Source organism: Periplaneta americana, chromosome 13, assembly GCF_040183065.1.
Source record: "Periplaneta americana isolate PAMFEO1 chromosome 13, P.americana_PAMFEO1_priV1, whole genome shotgun sequence".
NCBI classification, from domain to species: Eukaryota; Metazoa; Arthropoda; class Insecta; order Blattodea; family Blattidae; genus Periplaneta; species Periplaneta americana.
In genome coordinates, this window is record NC_091129.1 from 102,252,757 (window position 1) to 102,262,001 (window position 9,245).

At 34.9% G+C, this 9,245-nt stretch overlaps 1 protein-coding gene across 1 annotated transcript in view; it reads right to left on the bottom strand.

Annotated features, from left to right (window-relative positions):
- The window catches only part of LOC138712174 (protein 5NUC-like), a 67,925-nt gene extending 58,944 nt beyond the window's left edge, over positions 1 to 8,981 (bottom strand). Inside the window, exon 1 of the mRNA XM_069843670.1 lies at positions 8,767 to 8,981. The gene's annotated coding sequence lies outside the window, so the exon portion shown is untranslated. The remainder of the gene's footprint in view (positions 1 to 8,766) is intronic.
- Between the last annotated feature and the right edge of the window lie 264 nt (positions 8,982 to 9,245).

Genomic DNA, 9,245 nt, shown 5'->3' on the forward strand with positions numbered 1-9,245 from the left:
CAAAATCGTAAATTGCGTCTTCAAAATCAATTTCCAATGTCATATTCAATATTGATCAAGTATAAATTATTTAAGCGTGGTTGTGTCGTGTGATTTCTCAATTAAATGCATCTTTTATTAAATTTAGCTCGGAAAATGAACGTTCTGCAGATGCACTGAACACAAATAATGATAGCAAATTCTAATAGCAATTTCCAACTCGAAGATGAGAGGCCAGAAATGTCATTTATTATAACTGAAACAATTAATTAGTTTCAGAATTTGTTTAATGCCGTACTTTCTTCTCGTTCTTTAGCTGTTTTTCGCTTAGCACAACCACTTTGAAAACGCCTCATTACTAATGAGTTGACAGAAAAGAGCTTTAAAATAGAAAATAAAATTAATAACTCAGTAAACTCACTGATATGATCGTTTAGTTTCGAAAATGGAATGCACACTGTCGGATATTTTGTTGTTGAATAAAATTTTCTTAAATATAATTTTGTTGTATAGCAATGCTCAGATATGTACGAAATATTAACAAAAGAATCTGACATCTTTCGTACAATATAATATATAAAAATAGTTAATGAAATGAGTAGTTTAATATCAAAGACGGACATCTGTCGTCTCCATAGTTTTGATCTAGAGACACTTTTTTGTTTCACAATGTTCTTTGTAGTATTTTAAGACAATTTATTTGTATAAATGTAGTGTTAAAGTTTGGGTATATAGTTTCACCATAACTGAAAAAAGCATGAAAAAATGTATAAGAATCCACATTATCTAAATTTCATCTGAAGGTCAGATGTCCGCCTTTGATATTAAGCTTCTCAAATATAAAATTATTTGAATGACACTGGTATGATGTCAATAATAAATTGCAATAGTTGTAAGATGCGAGAAAAAGAGCATGCGAGAGAAATGCAAGGTCGCAGACTTTCCAGAGCCACGCCTTAAGCAAGACGAGAATATAAAATAGAATGTGGGAGAGACGTTAGCAACAGGGATGCTATAATAGTATACTAGATAGGGTATTGTCGGAGCAGAGATAGCAGAGAGGTAGCAACAAACAATACTATTATTGTTCAGTAATTAAAGTTCCGCTCCTAAAATAATACTGCATTTGACCGTATATTTATTATTATTATTATTATTATTATTATTATTATTATTATTATTATTATTATTATCATCATCATCATCATCATCATCATCATTTTGAGGCTCTCTTAAAACCCGAAGATCCCTGTGGCTGCCGGGTTTGCCCATACGTTGAAACGGCGCGGCGCTATCTGGCCGCGCAAAATACAAAAATTGAGTATCACATATTTTCATATTTTATGGAGTTTTTAATTACAACAGTATCCAGGATACGAGATTTGTTATAGTTATGTTTATTTATGCAGCCCTTGTGTTGCAAAAGAAGTAATAAGTATGGTGTTCCTTATCACATCCCCGGCCTCAAGCCGAGCTCATAATTTATGCTCAATAACTGTGCTTGAAAGGACGTGTTTTTTCCGGCAATTTTCGTCTGTTACTGGTGGATATGGGACACCAAGGTATGAGCTGTGTTTGTGATATTTTAAAAATCCCACACAACTTACTATTTTAAAGTGAAATTTACTTGAAAATTGAGGAATTATTGCTATTTTAACTTCTAGTTTTGGGTATTTTTACACCCGGAAATCTAGAATTGTCAAGGACTGGTCAAATTTTTTTCAGAAGACTAAACCCAATACCTTATTCTTTCTCCTATTATAAAAAACTAGCTGAAACTTTTTGCAACTTTGCCTTTTTTCAGGTTTTAGTACTTTCAGAAGAGGTATCGCGGAACGATCTTTTTAATGGTTTACGCCATACAGATGACAAAGCAGAAAGAAGTGATGAATTATTTAACTGTTTCTGTAAAATAATGATATGAAAACTTACAGATAATCCGTTTTAAAGATACTGTTAAGATTGTTAATTTTGCTTGTTGCTTGTTGCTTGTCACCGAATCCTGAGTAAATTCCAGTCACAAAAAGAAGCGTCTAGAGACAAATTTATTTTACATGAACAAAATACAGAAAATGTTCCCATAAGTGGCTTGTCATCTAATGCTGAATATGCTTTGGTGTCGTCAGATTGTGTAATAAGCAATCTCACAAAGAAAGCGCGAAAGAGAAGTGGACCTATACTCAATGAAGTTCTTTGTTTATCAAGACCCCGCGTCCGCTTCAGGAACTTAATCTGAAGCTTACAGCAGCACTGAGAACTAAATATTATTGAAAATAATTTTAACACTGAATTACATTAAAGGAAAAGTTAGTAGTGACAACTGTTCATTATTAGTGTACGTCATGTCATCTTCCCCATTATTTTATAGTTGTAACATTTTCCTCACAATTTACAGTATAATAAAAAAACCAGCTATGTCATAATAGAAAACACTGAAGTGATAAATGTGTGGTACATCCCTCAAAATGAATGTTTGATTACAATACCACCCTCCTTAGAAGGACCACATAAGTAGCACATAGCTGCAGGAATGGCACGCTCCTCACTGCGACTGTAGAGCTGAAATCATTGCTGTGAATATATAAATGTAGAGAATATGTAGGAATACACTCACGTGTATCTAGTTTTAATGTATTATGTATTTTGTTGTTAAAATCTGAGGCACCCACTACTTTCTGTATGGACAGAAAATGTACTTACTGATTGTAGTGAAATATCTTAATTGATTAACATAATTTTTAATTTAATTTATTTATTTACTCTGACAGGATTAGGCCATAAGGCCTTCTCTTCCATCCTACCAGATAGCTCATATAAATACAAAAAAGAAATACAAACACTGATGAAAATAATACATATTAAATTAAAGCCCTATAGAGGGTCAACAGAGTCAAAAGAACACTTTAGAGTTCTCATCGAGCTAATACAAGAAAAAAGAAAGAAAACAGAGATGGCAATGATGATACTGATAATTGATAACTGATAATAATAATAATAATAATAATAATAATAATAATAATAATAATATACATTACAAATTAATTGTCAATTTTACAACAGCTTAGATACAATGTTTACTATATGTCATGGGTTAAGCCGAAGTTGCGCAACCTGACAGGTGTTCAACAAGCAATTCCATGAACTAGAATGTGATTTTTTAATTTAAATTTGAATTTTGATATTGTCCGACAGTCTCTGACATGGTCAGGGAGAGAGTTCCAGAGGCGTGGAATCGATATGCTGAAAGATGATGAGTAGAAGGATGTTCTGTGCAGAGGAATAGAGAGAAGGTACATGTTCCGGGTTCGAGGTAGTGAAAGGTAAACAAAACGAAATGCTAGGTAAGAGGGTGTGGAGGTGTGGACGATTTTAAATAGTAATAAGAGGGAGTTGAGGAATCTTCTTTCTTTAAGTGGACTCCAAGACAACAATTCTAGTGACGGTGTTACATGATCGAATTTTCTAATGTTACAAACGAAACGAACGCAGATATTGTGAACACGCTGTAGTCTATGGGCAAAATAAGTATTTAGATTCGTGAATAGAGAATCGCAATAATCGAAGTGGGGCATCACTAAAGTTTGGATCGGGTTCTTTTTAAGGTTGAGAGGTAAAACGTGTAGTGTTTTTGTTGAAATATTATGTCATGTATGAAGTTAAAAGTGCAGTTAAAATAAAAATTATGATTTAACTGATTTCTTCTATATATTTTACTTATATATTTCATACATGCAGTGATAAAGACCTGAAGACCTGCCTATAGAATACCTATATGTCTGTAATTGAGAGTTAATATTAAGCCTAAGTTGAATTCGAATCTTGTCGATATGGATAAGAAAAATGCTTAACATATGTACAAATTATTATTTTAATGTTTCTACATCATTTTAATACTGAATCGAATTTTGCGCGGCCAGATAGAGTAAAAGGATCACTGTGCGACGCGGCGCTGAGCTTGGTCTTTGAGGACTGATAGATTTTACTGAAATGTTTGCATTTCCATCTTCTTCCAAACCTCTTTGCCCTTGAGGCTGGTGTGAAATGCCAATCTGTGCATGTGATCCTTATTCTTTCGTAAGAGCTGATGATTTTCCCATATCCTCTGACATGACTTCATATCCTCTACTACCCACTTTCAACTTGAATTGCTACACTTATTTGTTACTCAAAGTACTGTACAACTTATTACCTTAAGCTTTGAAATTGACACCTCATCTCATTTTGTGTCAGAGAAGAATTCAGTCTTGTTTGTGGTTGCCTATAGAGATTTAAATTCAATGCCGTGTAAGCTATTACAAGATAAGAATTGCACGTCTACGTCTACACCTTGGGAAGTGTTTTGTATTCCATTCTCATCTGCAGTACCAGGCAAGAATCGGAATGCTTCACGAAATAAAATCACTTAGCAGTGACAGTTCGCACGTGTTGCATACATCACCTGTCCGCTGTGTCTGAAGTGACAGCGTCCTGGCTCAGGTTCGATTCTCGGTAGGGTAGTGGACATTTATCTCCCTCTCACAACGACTTTCTGTGTTTCGAGTTTGTTCTAGTTTGACTTAAGCTATAATCATGCATGTTGCTGGCAACATCAGCAAAGAGTTCGGCTACTTATAAATATGAAGTATTAATGTAAAATATTGAAGAGAAAAATAATGAAAAAGACCGAAATGTGAACTTGTCGGATACAGCTGAAAGCTTTTGCTATAGGCCTACATAATTTATTGTGCAACCAAATGAAGTTTCCTTTTATAATTTATATTTAAGGGGAGTCTGTACTGTCATCCCATCAATGCAAAGCAAAGTAATAAAATATAACTTTAGCCTGTTGCATACAATAATTCTTGAAGAATAACCCCTAAAAATTTCAAATGTGCAAGTCCTGAGAAAAGTGTACCTAAAGTAGATGAAATTAACATTGCTGGGATAGGCAGTACAGACTCCCCTTAAAAGGCAATCTTTAACCGTAAAAGCACTGTTTCATTCCGGTTTTAAATTGTTTGGTTTCAGTGTGGACTATATAATTAATTTAGCACATTATTTATATTATACCACAGCCATCTTAAATTAACAAGCCATATTCATACACGTGGTAGTGAAGAGGCCATTATTTAAATGATTAGCTATAGTTAACCGTAATATAGTTGCAGTCATTTGGCCAGAGGGAGTAAGAATCAAGAAGCGTAAAAAATTCCATTCGTCTGAATGGAATAAATGCCATTAGAATAACGTATGTCTGACGTCATACTAATATAATGCCATTTTATAGTTACATGACTCTCATTTTTACATTATTTAATTTGCATTTCAATTTAAAATGTTTCGTAAGTTTCGGAATAAATTTTATGACAGTACGTAATATTTCTCATTGAAAGAAACTACTTTCGACGGAAAATTAATCCATCAACATTTCCGATTAAAACTGTGTGGTCTAACTTTGCGAGCATTACAATATACTAAGTTAACAAAATTCGTCTAACTTCATACATAAGCCTTTTATTGAAGTGTTGAGACTTTTTTTTTGTAAATGTAAGTAAGCCTACATTGTAAAAATTTAAATAACTTATTGAACTACGGTACCTAAAATTTTAGTTGTAATAGTTCAATATTAATGCATGTAAAGTCTTCAAAGTTTGTATTTGAGATTCACATCTATGCTTAATCAGAACGTGGAAATGTGACGTTCTGATAGCTGCCCATTTTATTTAAGAGCGAAATTCATCTGGTAATACCGTAGTCTAGTATATACAGTCACGAAGCTCAATACGTAGTAAATATGCATCCATAGATAGTTGCTAACCACTAGGATCGCTATTATCGCCTCATTACAAACAATGCGAAATAATACCGGCACAGTCTATTGTTCCTAGCACCCTCACAACTCAAGCTTCGTGACTGTATATACTAGACTGTGGTAAAACTCTGATACGAGTATTATTGTGATAGTTCTCTTTGAGAATTTGTTACAATTTTACTGAGCGAGAGGAAGATCGGTTTTTTGCGTCAACGTATTAAGGAAATGTTCGTGGACAAGTTGCTGCACAAAACCGGTTCTTCTCTCGCTCAGTAAAATTGTAATAAATTCTCAAAAAGAACTATCACAATATTACTCGTATCACAGTATTACCAACCTTTACCCTATCTTCCGTCCACGGGTCTGGATGTTTGTCTCTTACCATATGCTGTCCTGTGTTGTCTCAACAATGGCCCAGGAGACACGCGATATGTATCTGTCTGGATTGTAAGCCGGTAAGATAGGAGGAGATGAAACATGACGAAGAATGTTGTTGTGACAGTGATAGGCTAATAAATGCATAATTTTAATAGAATATTTTATAGTTAAATAATATAATTCATCATCATCGGCTATAGTATTTTAAACTATTCAGATCTGTTCCACCAAAAAGAATGTTATTTATTTTCTCAAGTCATCCCATCAATCTTCTGATCTCTCTCTCTCATCTACTGGCTTGAACTGTCGAAAGTTTTTCTTCGGAAGTCTTTCATTATGCAATCTGTTTATATGTTCACGCCAACTCATTTTTTTGCCTTTTTAGTTCTTGTACTCAAGTTGGAGATGCTTAACGTCTGCCTTATTATTTATGCACTTTTAATCTGATTTATCTGTATAGCCTATAAGTGACCTTAAAATATCAACTCTGAAGACTCATTTCGTGATCAGTGCCGGCTTGCATTCAGTATATGAACTGTCATAATCTTGTAAGAACTTTTTCAATTTTTCGAAAGTGCACATTTTATATTAACTAAAAACGTAATTACTTTTTAAGGAGACAAGTCATCACTGCTTCCCCAACTTCCTCATCGACATCCCTTCCCACCCTTCAGACGACCATTGACAAAAGACAGATCTATGGAACAAAGAGAATGGTGAGTGGGTGGACATCGTTCAGGGCAGAAGAATTGGGCCTCATTTGCAGCATTTGAACTGCAACCTGAAAACCCGCGAAAACATACGAAATGTAGAAGCCAGACCCGACCAGAAGATTTCAGGCCTCAGGAACAAATTTTACTGAAAGACAAGTATATATACATCACAAAGTTTTCAAGTGCTTCTACAACGCTGCATGCTTCATTCAAATATATATGTTATGTATACGAGCCGTTCAGAGCAAAAGTGGTGTAAGTCAAAATTGGATAATGAGGTTTAAAGTAAAAATTGTGTAAAATACAGCGCAAAGTAGCAATTACTATGTCCTTCTTGCTATCCACTGACTACTAATAGTTTAAATAAATTGAATATTAATTGCTAATTTGCGCTGTAGTTTACAGAATGTTTACTTTAACCCTCATTACCCATTTTTTACTTTCACCACTTTTGCTCTGAACGGCTCATATAAAAACAGAAAGTATGACTTAATTTAAGCCAAGTGACTGAGGCCCGGCCTCACTTGCCTCAGCCAATCGGCCGCCACTGCAGTTTTATACTCCATCGGGAAGTCTATAAAGCTATCAAAGAAAGGAGTGCGTTATATGGCAGACAAATTTTTAATAGTCTCCCTATGGATATAAAAAATCAAACTCAAAACAAAAATTATTTAGGGCCAAATTAAAGAAGTCCTAATTTCTCACGCCTTCTATTCTGTATGTGAATGTATGACATTCAACAGCACTGCATTTCTGTCTTGTATTAATTGAGGGGTTCACAACCAGAGTGGACCACGTCCTTCTGGAATAATTTTGAGAAATTGAATCTTAAAGTTCCTGGCTCATGCTTAGCAACCTTCACCTTCCATAGGAAATGCTGCCCTCTATGGAGTAACAAATGAGTTATGGACTTTGTTTGTTATGGCAATGAATAAATCTAAGTTTTCTTCATCCGAAATTGTATTAATCCACAAACTGATCACTGGTGGACTTGGTCCACTCTGGTTGTGAGCCCCTCAAATATCGATACTAAATCTTTGTGTTGTACTAATATTTTTTTAATTGGGTTATTTTACGACGCTGTATCAACATCTAGGTTATTTAGCGTCTGAATGAAATGAAGGTGATAATGCCGGTGAAATGAGTCCGGGGTCCAGCACCGAAAGTTACCCAGCATTTGCTCGTATTGGGTTGAGGGAAAACCCCGGAAAAAAACCTCAACCAAGTAACTTGGTCCGACCGGGATTCGAACCCAGGCCACCTGGTTTCACGACCAGATGCGCTGACCGTTGTACTAATATATTGTAAAACTCTTCTTATATATTTCAAATAGACTGTAACTATAATTAAGACTTTGTAGTGCTATAAGATTTTTTTTTACATGTTCCTTGTTCTAGCTGTGAAACGCTGTACGAATATCGTGGAATATAAATAAATACAATACAGTATTTTAGATGTGGTTTGTATAATTAAAAATACGTTCCATGAACCTATCGTTGGTCCGTGTTATTAATTATTAGTGTTGTGTTCTTAACAAGATTGTGTAGAATACGGCACTCTAAAAAATTGTCTATAGTTTTGAAAGATAACAGTGCACAGAAATATCAAACTATTCAACTTGATATGAAGTAAAAATTCTTAAATGTTTTCGTCGTACTAGCTGAAACTACTGGCCTATGTATCTCTCCTCTCGTTAGTCGTGATCTTTGATCTGGAACCAATCACAGAGACCTTGGAAATTGTTGGAAATTGTTTTCCGCTGATAGAAAGCACGTCACACTTCCCTACAAAAATACAATAAATCCTTGGGACTTCCTGTTTCTACAGTCACCTGCATACGTAACAAATTACTAGAGAATGACAAATTCAGAAATGTTTAATACCAATAGTTAAAACATTAGCTACCTGTTAACAAAGTCCCAGACTGAATGCGATGGCTGTAGTGCCGTCCGACACTAATCCGAAGTAAGACACGATGACACTTGCCGCAGATTTCGCACACAACCGCACGCGACTTAGTTTCCGCGAGGACTGAGTAGAATCCGCACTGGCTTTACAATACAATCCCTCCTGCCTGCATGTCCGCCGCCGGCTTTGATTCGCGTAGAACTGCCATAAATTCTCTTCAAGAGCGCCTCCTTTCTAATCATTATTTCGTATTGTTACTTAACTAAACTATAAGGTAACGCTATGACCTTCCATATTTTCAACTGTATTTAATTTTAATTTTTCCTCCAATTTTGCACATGCGTTGTAACTTCTTACTGCCTTCCCATTCTTCTGTGATAATAAATTTTACGTCACGCTCTACTCTACACTATGAATAAGTTAGCATACATAATAATCTAAGAACACTGATATCAACTCATTACATAAGAGTAACA